The sequence below is a fragment of the Anoplophora glabripennis genome, unplaced genomic scaffold (assembly GCF_000390285.2).
Source record: "Anoplophora glabripennis isolate ALB-LARVAE unplaced genomic scaffold, Agla_2.0 scaffold1, whole genome shotgun sequence".
Lineage (NCBI taxonomy): Eukaryota > Metazoa > Arthropoda > Insecta > Coleoptera > Cerambycidae > Anoplophora > Anoplophora glabripennis.
This window is the reverse complement of record NW_019417028.1, coordinates 201,550-215,891: the sequence shown is the minus strand read 5'-3', so window position 1 is coordinate 215,891 and position 14,342 is coordinate 201,550.

Below are 14,342 nucleotides of genomic sequence, written 5' to 3'. Positions count from 1 at the left end.
TATGCATCGGACAGAAACCATTTTGCGCACGATTAAACTGCGTATTATTATCTGTCATTTTCCGCGAGATTGTTTTTCCAGCTTCAAATTAGACGGAGTTATGAATTTTTGAAAAAAGTATATTTTAGAGGTTTTTCCGGATTTTCTCTGTAAAAAATGAACCGATCGGGTCGCACAAAAAACCATTTTATAGATTTTTTTTATCCTCTACAAAAGTCCTATTGAGAGTAAGACGATTCCATCATTATTTTTTGAGATATTATAAAAAAATTCAAAAAAATTAACTTTTTTGCAGTTTTTATTGTTTAGAAAAAAATTGTTCACGACTTTACTGGGGAAATCACTTGGGTTTTCATTTACCAAGTATTTTTCAAAAGAAAATACATGAAATTTGCTGTAATATTTAAGTTTAAAATCAACCTCTTTTTTCGCTCTATTGGTTGGCCTATTTACCAAAATAATTTTCTGAATTCATAAACCAAAAGAATTTTTGGCACTGGTTTTGAAATTTTGAATTAATCATTTCACAGCATAATTTTTTGATACAGGGTGTTAATGTTTAAAAAAAATTGTTGAAAAATAATTTTGTTTTGCCAAATTTTAGTATTACGTGTCTTTCAAGTTGTTTTTTTTTTGGAAATCTAAATTATTTTGTAAAAACTGATAAAACTTTCTTTTTAATTATTTTATTAAACATCTGAATTTGGCAAAAACACTTTAATTTCTAGGACAAAATATTTTTAAAATAATTTATACAGAGTGGACCGTTTTTAATTTCCTGCCCTTAGTATCTCGTAAACCTAAAGAGTTACAATGTACGTTAAATCAGATTAAAATGCGATACTTTCATACATTTGAGAGCGAAATAAACACTTCCAAGTTTTCTGGCGTTCTTGAAAAATCTGAAAAAACTGAAAATTCGTTATGAAATATAAAATATTGAAATTTGGTGGCTGGGCATAGCATTCACAAGATAACTTTTGTCATTTTTTTTATATTTATTTTAATGTTATATTATTTTCCGTTGATTTCCGTTTGGGTAACATTTTAACACCCTGTATCCTCAATAGAAAGCATTTTGCTTTTGTTTTTTATTTTTCTGGACAGTGCCACTATCTCTTAAAGTTTTCGAAAGAGATAGGAATGTTTAGAAAAGTATGAGCCTGCAACGGTACTATCAACATAGCGACGTTTCCATACCCAGCAGACGTTTTCAGTCCTATTTTGTGCTCAAGTACTCTCCATTGTACCGACTCTAACAATTCAGAAAGGTCAATTGAAATACTTTACGAAACCGACGTTGGTGTGTGTTGCAATTATTATATGTACATAAAATCCTTGGACACAAATATATTTAAGCCCTTCAATTTGAATAAATTTCGATGCAAAATTTTTCTATTCTAGTCTATACTATCTTTGAGTGTAATATTCGCCAAGCGATATCTCTTTAAGTAAATATATTTGTGTTGAAGACTAGGAATAAAGATTTTTAATAACCTAAGAAAAGTAAGATATCTGTGATGTTTTTTGGAATATGACCCAATTAAAAAAAAAAAACAACTCATCATAGTTAATATAGCTTATACCCGTCCGTAAAATCATTTATATTAGGCGAATAAAGGACAAAAAAAGGCAGTAGAAGTAAAGTAGACGAGGTTAGTCGTTATCATCGTGGAAATTAAGTAAAAGTCGTCGCAAGATCCATACCATACTTTTGTGGAAGCTATATTTTGACTTACTTTCCACGTTTCTCTAAATCCTATTTTTATTTATCTCTATTTAAATATGTTATTGCCAAACTAACTAGTTTTTACTGTTTTAAGTGCAATTTATTACTTTGTATTACCTCATCATCTCATCTCAATTAATTAATATATATATAACTAGAAGTTTTATTATTATAAAATTAATTATAAGGTTAAGAATATCTCGAATTTTACATAATACCTACACATAGAGGTATTTTTCGCGGCCTTTGACTAGTTAAATTAGTTGGTAAAATTTTACAGTTAATTTTAACTCTAAAATTAATCGAAACATTACTGTTAAATGTAAGAATTTGTTATGAGAGAACCCAAACTCGAAATGCGTGAATGAAATTCACCGTGATCGCCTGTTTCCACAAAGCGCCGTTTAATCGACGCGACCCTTAAAATTTGAGACTGTTAATAAATTGTAGATATAAAACAGGGTTATTAAAGTGATTGAAGACTTAAAGGGTTTCACAAGCATAAGCGGATTTCTTTAAGTAATCTATTAAGTAGTTAAGACGTATTTTTTGGTTTAGGTTTATAAGAATTTTTTTAAAACTTCTAATTAATCGACCAAAATTTTGTGTGTTGCAAATCAAATCATTACACTCGAAAATTATGCTTACCGGTCAAAAATTTGCTGGTATATTCTTGCCATACGAGGGAAACTAAAAAAATTAATATATTAAAAAAAGAAAATTGTAATTCTGTTTTGCCAGTTACAGTATCACTCTTTTTAAAATAACTAATATATAATAACCAGCGGTCTTCAAACATTTACGGACTTACGTAACCTTTCGATTGTTTTGAGCAACCCCCAGATCTAAAAATATTTTCAAACACATTTTTTAATGATTATAAAATATATTTATAAATACTAGTTTTAAGAGTATAAATTTTTTTGAATTTTGTAATATCAATATTGTTAATTTCAAAATTTTGAATTTTTGGCAAAGTCGCGGAACCCCCAAAGAAGTTGCGGGGAAACCCAGGGTTCCGCGGAACACAGTTTGAATACCGCTGACGTAAACAAATGATGGCATGTTTTTGAATATGTCTTCCTTGTTATAAGAGATATACACCCGTAGAACGTTATAGAGATTATATAAAAAGGTGTTCTATCCAAATTAGTGAAAAAAATGCAACCTACTAGAGTCAGAGATATAGAGGGGAAAATGCTCTTTACACATGTGAATGACATTGTTGTCTGTAGTGTATTATTCTCTCTTTCTCGCTCTGTAGTGTGCAAAAAAATTATTTGTCGGTATGAATATTTTCTATGTTCCTACGCCATAAAAAAGTAGGATATCATAAATTAAATCAGTCATGAAATATTTTACATATATAAATACTTCACGGACACAATTGCTTCACATCCGCTATTATTTCACACTTATTAATTTATTCTTCGTGATTATAGCGGACGTGAAGTAATTTGCAGACGTGAATTGTAAAAATGACACTTTTCGTCCAATAATAAGTTTGTAATTTTATGAGGGACTTTCTTTCTAGTTCTAGTTTCATATTTTTGAGTATAATGGTGAAAAATTCTGTATTTAAAATATTTATGTAGGTTGGACATTATACCAAATTTATTTGTTTTGCGCTTTGTGGGAACGGTGTACTTGAGGAGTAGGTTCTCTTAAATTAAACTTGCGTGATAAGTTTTTTTTGACATGTACCTTATATTGTACATACTAAGTTGGTTACATTTTGGTGTTATATAGGTGTGGTCATAAGGGTTTTGTTCTTTCTCCAGAAAAGATTGCTTAATATATGTTTTACAAAAGGTTAATTTAATATTAATACTAGTTTTTATGAACTCTTTGATAGGATATAAAATATTTGTTGTTAGTTTTTATAACGATATACTATCTATACTAAAGATTTCTTATATATATATTGGCATTAGTAAGAAAACGTGGGTGAGTATAACTAAAAGATTGTGATATGATAGGATTGGTGCTAAGCAACCTTGTAAAACACGAGTTTTGTGTGCAATATTTAGTTGTAACGTAATATTTTGTTTATATACTCTATTTGAGGGATTTTTCAGTTCGATAGGCAATAGTAGTTTCCGTTAGAAAGACCGACGGGTTTGACATAAATTTTTATTGCTCAGAGTAGTTTTGGAAAAACTTTGTTTATAACTGGGTTAGTATTACTCTAATTACGTATTTTCTATTGGACCAAATAGTAGTCGAAATATTTTAATAACATGCAAAATATCTACCAGGACTGTGAACTAATTTCGAAGGATTTTTTGGTAAATTCTAGGCTTTATTGTGAAAAATCGTGTACATTATTATTTTTCAAAGTATTGTCCATCACTAGCTACTACTTTTTCCCATTTTTCTGGCAGCATACGGATTCCGTATCAGAAGAACAACTCACAATTTTCTACGCTTAGGATTATCATAGCGTATCCATTTTTCATTGCTAGTGACGATACAATGCAAAAATCCCTTTCTTTTTTGCCATTGAATCAATGACACATGAAAAATCGCCGTTCAACATCGTATGGCACCTAATTTTTTTACTCTTGAATCATACCGAGTGTATTTAAATGTCTGGAAACTGTTCTAAGATCAACATTCAACGATTCAGCAGTTCATCTTGCATTTGACATAAATCTTGGTCGAATAATTCCTCATCTTCGAACTTTTTCTGTTGACAGAACGTTCTTTGTCAGCTGTATCGAAATCACCACTTCTAAAACATCGAAACCAATACTCACATGTTTTATCGATGAAGTATGTTCATTGTAAGTTTCCAACGGCACTCTATGACTTTCAACAGCACTTTTCTTTCAGTTAAACAGAAAGAGTAAAACTTTCTGCAAATGGTGTTTTGTTGGCTCATTATTTACATCATCGGAGCGAGAATAAATATGTTGTTTACACAATAAGTACAACCTAACGAGAGAGCTTAGACGTGAATATAGTTAAAGAAGTGTCTAGCATAAGTTACGCCATCTATTGTAAATTCCTCAAAATTAATTCAAGTCCTAGTATTTTCCAAAATAACGATATAATTTAAATTTATAAATAAGATTTTGTGTCAAACAGTTTTTCGGTAGAATATCGCTAAATTGTTAACCTAAACTTGTAATATGCTTGAATTTGGCGCAGCTTCAACGAATTAGAAAAGTTATATGAAAAATCGTGTCTATCGAACTAAAAGACGGTAACAAAAGATCATGTACAGTTGTATAAACAATTAAAGGGAATAATTGTATAAAATATGCTTTGTAAGTTTGTTATTGTTAACATTTTCATTCTGTTCAACAACGTTCCGTTGTTTAATAAAGGGTTGCGGTTAACTTTTTGATAGTTAATTTATATTTTATATACACATATTAATATATCTATTGTGCTTTTAATAAATTTATTTAATAAATTTTCATATACATTTACCTATGAATTTAATTCATAAAATTAGAATAGGAAATTTTAAAACTGAAAATCGAAAACGTTACGCATTTGTATGGTGAGTTACTTTACTGTAGTATATATGTATATCAATATTTTTCTATTCGTTAATTAGGAGAAATTGCTAGATCCCAGTTAATAAAAACTAACGCCGCCACTAAATAGCAATATCGTTAAACATAGTAGATCTGCTAGAATATGAAATTAACTTATTGGTATTAAACGATATTCCAGATTTAGGGAAATGTGATTTGATAAATATAAACAGATCGGTACTAAGGAATGTGTTAAATCTGGGATATTGAGACGATTCTCATCCTGCAAATGCTGCTAACTAAAAAATATATACATTTCTTTTAGATAGATCGTAAAAAAAAATTTTAAATTGTGTCTTGTAAAAAATTACGATAATCACCACCTTCGACTAGCAAATTTTTTCACAGTTTTCACCTATAACAAAGGGATGTGTTTATTTTGTGCCAATGTACAATGTATTTATAACATAAAATTCCTAAATGCTCAAAGATCAAATTAATATAATGTTTAAAAAGTATATTATTATGTTTGCTTTTTATTCGTATCTTTTCTCCCAACTGATCAATGTTACTTAAAAATTATTAGTTTAGTGTTTGAAGTAATAAAAATTATATTATGTAAGAATTAATATGCATTCATTAAAGCATTTATATTGTATTTTATTAATTTTTATTAAAAATGGTGTGTTTTAAAACGTTATTTTATTTGGCCTGCGTCTCCCTTACTACGACTTTTTGTGAAGGTACTATTCTTTTCCTGCAAGTCATTTTGTATTTAAAGAAATGAAGATTTAATTTCCTAAGGTGACGCATATCTTGGTTACTACACTCATAGGCAGGAAACAACTAATTATCAGAAGCAGTTTTATAAATGATAATGGGGGTGTTCCTTCTCTGAAACTTAAAAAGTATCTATATTCTTAAAAAGATGTATTGTAATGCATATAAATCACTTTAATCTGAGTACAAATTGCTAATTAGGACAACCAATAGAGCGAAAAAAGAGGCGCTGTTTGTACACTTAAATATTACAGCAAATTTCATGTATCTTCTTTTGAAAAATATTTAGTAAAGGAAAACCTAAGTGATTACCCCAGCAAAGTCGTGAACAATTTTTTTTTTAAACAATAAAAATGCAAAAAAATAACATGTTTTGGTTTTTTTATATCTCGAAAAATTATGGAATCGTCTTACTCTCAATAAGACTTTTGTAGAGAATAAAAAACCTATAAAATGGTTTTTTGTGCGACCCGTTCGGTTAATTTTTTACAGAGAAAATCCGGAAAAATCTCTAAAATAGACCTTTTTTCAAAAATTCACAACTCCGTCAAATTTGAAGCTGGTAAAACAATCTTGCGGAAAATGACAGATAATAATATGTAGTTTAATCGTGCGCAAGATGGTTTCTGTCCGATGCATAATTTTTGTACAGTTGCATTATAAACAAATTAAGGTATTTTTTTGCACAGCGTGGCGATTTATCAAAAATGGTCTGATTTTAATTCTGAAGACGGCATCTGAAAGTAGATGACACAATCTCCAATTTGTATATCTCAGATTTTGCCTGGGTGATGGGGAATATGCTAAAAATGCCCTTGAAAGTCACCCAAAACGATTGAAAGTACACTCGAGCCAGAGTCGGGTAGCGGTAGTGGAAGAAACAGGGAGTGGTGGACTCTGCATGGCTTGAGCGTTCAATTGTTTTGGGCAACTTTCAAAGGCATTTTAGTATATTTCCCATCACCCAGTCGAAAATCCGAGATATACAATTTGGAGATTTTGACGTCTACTTTTAGATGCTGTTTTCAGAATTTAAATCAGACCATTTTTGATAAATCGCCACGTTGTGCAAAAAATACCCTAATTTGCCCTAATATTGCAATTGTGCAAAAACTATGCGTCGAACAGAAACCATCTTGCGCATGATTAAACTACATATTATTATCTGTCATTTTCCGCAAGATTGTTTTACCAGCTTCAAAGTTGACGGAGTTATGAATTTTTGAAAAAAGGTCTATTTTAGAGATTTTTCCAAAAAACCATTTTATAGGTTTTTTATTCTCCACAAAAGTCCTATTGAAAGTAAGATGATTCCATCATTATTTTTCGAGATACATATTATAAAAAAAAACAAAAAAATGTCAATTTTTATTGTTTAAAAACATTGTTCACGACTTTGTTTGGTTTTCGTTTACAAAGTATTTTTCAAAAGGTAATACATGAAATTTGCTGTAATATTTAAGTGTGCCAAAAAAACTCTATTGCGAATTTAATTTGTCGCATTTCTTAAGAACACCCTGTATAAAATCAGTATCATCAATAAAGCGCTACATTTTTTATTTAGCTCTTTTTTTCTAAACTTAAATTTAAATAAGTATAACCGAAATTGGGATTATAAAAATCAGTAAATAATATTACGATTACGAACTTAGAAAAATGTAAACACAGGGTTAAATTAAAAAAAAATACTTTCATTCTTTAACAAAGTAGTCAGGTCAAACCTCTGGGAAAACAGTAAGTTTTTGAAATTGTTTATACGTATTTACAAAAAATAAATCTCTGTATTCAGAATAGTGTAAGCAGAATACGCCTGGTAATCTACAGGAACATCTGACAAGTGACAACTAGATATAATATAAAAAATCATTATGACAATTTAACAAATTCTGAACCAAAACCATACATCATCCAATGGCGTCTAATTTATCTTTTGCGATATGTATGAAAAGAAGAAAAGTTAATCTAAAGAAATAGACAACCAGAGCAACAGCTAGAAAAAATATATATCGTTTAATCTTTGCAACGACAAATTTTTTAGTGTAAAGGACAAATATAAGACAGATTCTCTAAAAACATATCTACTGTGTGATGCTGATGGTTAAGTATAAGACTAACATTGCTAAAAACATACTCAATGTGTGATACTAATAGCTGACAGTGACCCATTTGTATTACATTATTAATGTCAAGTTTTAAAAACCAGTATTTAAATGGTCTAATAAAAATACTCCACTGCGGTATTAACATAGTCTATATTCTATATATATATATATATATATATATTATCGATATACAAATTTACTACTAAAAGTTCGAGGTTTGTTTTATTTCTAACAAACCCTGTGGTTGAATGTGCTTAAATAATATTTAATTTATAGCCGAACTGATTTTGAGATTTTTTAGTTTTAATGTATGTAAATTGTAAAACAGAATTAATACAAACAACTTATACGAAAAGTCATGGATAATTATATTATTTTTTCTCGACAAAGAAAGACAGGATACAACTGTTAAAAGTACATGGTCCGTAAATAACAAAAGATGTTTAATAACATTGTTACTTAGAGAAATTGTGTTATTTTTGACGTAGACCTCCTGCTTCATAACATGTTTGGTCTACCTTTCACAAACTGGTGGATGCTCTTATCCTAAAGGCTTTTTGGTACATCTTTTAAAGTTCTGATCCTGCAAATATTCTTTGAACAGCCTAAACATATCTAATGTATGAGCAGCGGTATAGGAACAATCGCTGTTTTGAGCATAATACTATTTTTGAGAGAATTTCCGGTATTTCAATTGCACTTTGTTAGCTCGAATGTTGCTGTATCAAACGGTACTTTAAAATTTTATATGTGTATTACAAGGCAGGGAGGCTAAGTCGAAAATAGAATACAAACATTTCCTGTAACAATTCTTATAATTAGATAACAAAGCTATTATGAGTCGCAATAAAAAAGTGTGTTTAGATTTCTTCTATCTCTTCAAAATGCTTTCAAAACTAGACGAACAAAACTCGTAGACACTACAAAAAATCTGTTATTGGAAACTAAATTACTAAACAGCGTACACTTTGTTATTAGTTAATTATAATTATGTTTTATTTATTCGATTAAACTGCTAAAATATTGACAAACTGTGCAACCCCCGAAAGGATAACCGAACTATATTAAAGCGGTAATAATTCTCGAGATTGTCGACGGTCCACATATAAACAAAATTTTTTGTTTCAGATATGAAGTGCTATAAAGTTTCGCAGCTGTTCAAACGAGTGGGGACTATGGACGAGAGGAGACGTTGTGTACTTTGTGGTAAAATAGTAAGCAATACACGTAATCATTATTATGTGCATTTTCCCGGACAATACTCGTGTTCGTATTGCCCCGCCGTGTATACTCGTAGCGATACGCTATTGCTACACATGCGGACGAAACATCCGAGTGTTGCTTAGCTAATGCTCGACTCCTAGACGAATGAATTGTTTAAATATAATTATTGACCACAGTTAGGTATAATATATTGGTATATTCCAAAGATTTGAGACTGAATATAAAGTTCTACAATTTACTATTGAACGCTAGTCGAAATGTAGCAAAAAGTACTCGTCTAATCTTTCTATTTTCAGATTTTTCACTAAAAGCATTGCATTAACAATACAATATATGTAGATATTTAAATTTTTCTATTCTTTAACGTAACATAATATTCTACGCAGACCATATATATTTTTTAATTAGTTCTATTAATACCTACAACAGCTGAAAATTGACAAGATTTGTTGATAATTATATTTAAATTTGGGAATTATTGTGTAAAATGTTTAAATAATCATATAAATAGAATTTTGATATGACTGGTAAAATCAAAATTCCTAAAAAATTAATATCATACAGTGATAATTATTATACCTATTACCTACCTATGTAAATCAGTCCTTTGTATATAACGTATGCAAGTTTTTTTATTTCTAAAAGTTGGTAATATTTTTTAAATCACTTACAGTGATTTCACTAAGCATCCCTACCCTTTTCTCTTTTACTCCCACAATTAGAAAAATGTTAATCGATGATGTTGAGTAAATACTTATGAAAATGTAGCAAATTTGTTGTATTTATAAATACAACAGGCTGTATGTTTGTCCTGCCATCTTAGATACGATATTTGTTGACATAGAATTCCAAAAAGGCCTCTGTGTCACTTTCTTCGTATTAACCATATTCGACATATGCAGAAAATTTCAAGGCACTCTTCTGCCACGGTAAATTTTTACAGTAGTTCTGATAACAGAACCTTATGGGCTTATTCTTTCAGTTCTATCACAACAAATATTGTACGGACTGTATGTACTTCTCAAATTTTAAGTATTAATTTGAAATCTAAAGAACATTTCTTAATATTTGGTCTACATCATTAATGTTTTTCTAAGAACAAAATTAAGAGTAATCATCTTGTTTTCATTATTTCATTCATTTGGCAATAGTAATGCTATTTAATATTTCCTCTAATAACTTTTTTCTAATAAAAAAAATGATGTAGAAATACCCAGGAAACAGAGTTCTAAAGAATTATTTAATAGTCCAAATATTTTGCATAAAATGAGCAGATACCAGATATTATATTTTTATAACTTTTTAACCGATTCATCACATACATTGTTTACTGCTTTCGTTCCTCTCAAATAATGTAGTTTCTGCCCAAACCCAAAACGAGCCATTATTAGTAACGGTCGAGCATTTATCGAAATAGAAAAATTGAGGGCTTAAGTTCAGAATAACATAACTGCCAATGAATTTCGGATTTGTTGCAGTCATTCTGTATAATTACAGAAGGGGTGTGCTGAAAAAAAAGGCAGTTAACCATAATGGCCAAAGCGGGATAGTCATTGTTAATAACTACCAGCTTAAACCAGTATTGTATACATTTTACCATTTTTTCGAATTTGGGCCAACGAGGCGGGACTGAACTGACACGATAGCCGGCTATTTATTCATATGTAATTTTCATCATTATTACGTTATCTATTTTGATATTTGATAAAAATCACAGTTTACCATAGCAGTTAAACTGAAATAAAAAATCGTACATCATAGGCCACACATCGTTCTCAATCAATGAAACGTCTCATGTTTTGGTCATCGAAGTATAAACATTACGAGTATATGGGATATATTTATCACCTGAGTACCATGTAACATCTTAATAACAATATTAGTAGTCAATGCTCAAACTCAAATATAATTTGTTATTATAGAGTAAACATTGGGGCTTTAAAAATTCTCTTCCATTTTAATATTTTACACTCGCTTAAACAGGACAGAGCTTCTCTTATTACCGTCCGAATCGCTAGCTCTCTTCAACAATAGAGGGTGGATTTAGGTGCATAGTCTGTAAAAATGTCCCATATATAGTTTGCTGTTGCCTGGGTACATCTAATTTTATCTGCTAAAAGTTTGTTACTCAATAAAAAAACTTGCATATAGTGAGTTTATAAATCTGTGTGCCATAAGATATTTTTAAAAATTGTATGAATTCGTTTGATATAGAACTTATCAATAGTGCCAAAGGATTCTAATGAAATTAGAATACATTGATTTTAATTCGAATTTGAAAGTTTAATATACATTATAAATTACAAAAAAAATCTAGAAGGGAGTATCTTTGTTTATTGGGAGAAATGACGATCAACTCTGATGCTTATTAATAATTTAGAAAATTAAGACCAGTTTTAAATATGAGGAAACAGTGCGCTATTTTGCTTTTCCAAAGAAGCACTTTTTTTTAGATAGTGGGGATACCCAAAAAATGACAATTACAGAGTGACTCAAATTATGAGAAAATTGCAAAAAAGTATTAAATATATTTTTGAGCTATTTTCGGAATAGCAACAGAAAAAAAACAACGTAGAATCTAAAAAATCGGTTTTTATTAAAATACGTCATGAACAAAAAAATATATCTGACATCTGTTTATGTCATTTCAGGATCCGGTCGTGGCACAACCTTTTTTTAATTTGAGTCATTTTCGGTATCGATTTTCTTTAATATTTTTAGTTTTGCACACACATTTTATGAAGAGTAAAATGTTCGCATGTGCAGGTTATAAAATTGAAGTCGATCCTTTTGATAAAATCAGTGTAATATTTTCATGTGTTTCAACTAGTCAAAATGTAGCTAATGAGAAAAAAAACTAAATGAAAATTGAGTGAAAACATCTAAAAACTAAACTGTGTTAGAATTAGACATTGAATTCTATTTCCTCATATTTACAAACTCGCCGACTATTGAATCGTCGTCATTTTGAATTAAACAAAATTGCAAGATGTAGCTGTGTTTATAAGAAAGATCAATTTTATGATATGTACAAATAATTTTGAAGCACTGATTTTTCAGTAAAATTTTAACTAGTCATATGAAGAATTATTAGCCAAAGAACAAATTGCCAAAATATGTTATTTACACTCACTGAACTAGTCATGTAAAAAAACATTTTATTTACAAATATTTAATGTATTTAGTTATTTAATGAGATTATATTTGCGTGTGTATATACGTTTTGAACAAATTGTGGTGGCGCTGAAGTTATTAAAAATTTTCCAAAGCCTTCGTTTTCATTTAAAATAAAACTTAATCGAAATAAATCGCACTTTCATTGCACGATACATTTTGGTAAATGCATTTTTCTTGAAAACCACTGAAAATAATTAAATTTTGAAAACGGCGGTACAGTGGCTGTCAGGGAAATGTAGGAACAAAAAAATTAATTATATTTTTTGATGCTGTTGGAAACAACTTTTAGTTTTTTTGTAATTAGCATTTTTTATACTTGCTACTGTTTTTGTTAAAGTTAAGTTTATTCAAACTTTTTTCTTCCAAATGAATGTACTTAAAGTTATTCTGCAGAATGAATCAAATTGTAAATTGTCACATAAATTTGCCCTTGTTGTTCTAAGGGCTAGGTTCTGTGTTGGCAGAGCTGCTATTAGAATCCCTAAGCCCGCCTTGATATTGGTTTCGGTTCTTATTCCTGGTTCTAACTGGCTCTGCGCTGGCTAAGAATGTGCAATGTGGCGATGATCGTGTACATAGGCAATGGCATGATACAATCTGAAAACCTATGGCACTTATGGACCTTAAAATCGCTTTCATTTTGAAGAAAAAAGTTAGGTTAAATCTCGAACTGCATGTTTGGGAAAGTAATTTTCAAATGCTAATATATCAGAAATAGTCGAAAATATAAAAAACGCTAAATAGAAAAAAACTTTACAAAATTTTTGCAGTGGGATCAAAAAAGGTGCATAAAGGAAAAACACATTCCCTAAAATATATCGGTCACCCTGTATGTTATGTAAGTTGATAATAAGTTCTGAGGAATATGAATTGAATATGAAATATCTATGAATGTACACTGCTCATAGCTATTTTTATAAATTGCCAATTCGACAATTTTTTTGGTATAGTCTTTTCAAAGTCGGTTGAACATGCCTGGCAATAAAATTTAATGAGTTTCATAGGCGTCCCTAAAAAAGTTTTCTAATAAATGTAAAAAATTATAATAATTTGTATATAATGTGCAGAAAATTTCTTTTATATGTTCATTTGGCCAACAACATATTTTAATTATTGTTCTCAAACAGTTTTATTATATTGATGGTAAATTTCGTTTTGTTTTCGTTTGTTCGTTTGTTTGTTTTTCGTTTTCAAAAGGTCTCCAAAATGCCATATTGTAATAATATAATTTCTCCCTTTCGCAATTATAATATGAATGATTAATAGAAGGTGCCTATAATAAATTAAAACCACCTGAATCACACCAAATTTCGCATTGCTGCACTGCACTGCTGGGCAATTTGTCGACCACTTGCCAACGGCTGAGATTTATTGCCCAGTGGCCCAATGCAGATTTTGTTTGCCCGCATTCTTCAACTGGGCGTATATATTTCTACCACCTCCACCTTTAGTTCGACCAGACCTGTGTATTGGTATGGCTAAATAAATATGGGAACAAGTTTTTCAAATATTTCAATGCCGAGTTGCTGCATCAGCAACCGAACCTGGTACATACTTTCATCCTCTTGGTTCTTCAATTGATATCGGAAAGACTATATCACCACCCATTTAGTTTAAGGAAATTTGGTGCCTTTTCGTAGATAATGCGATATTTTTCAAAATAATCTCAATATATCTTGAACTAACAAATCGACATCTACCTTCTTCAGATGTATTTCGGAAATGGTCAGAATTTGTCAATTCGATTTCAGAAGACGTATTTCAGTTATTATTTCAACAGTTATTATAAATAACATTCTGAAATATAATTCATGCATTCTGAAATATGTTGAGCAATTTGAA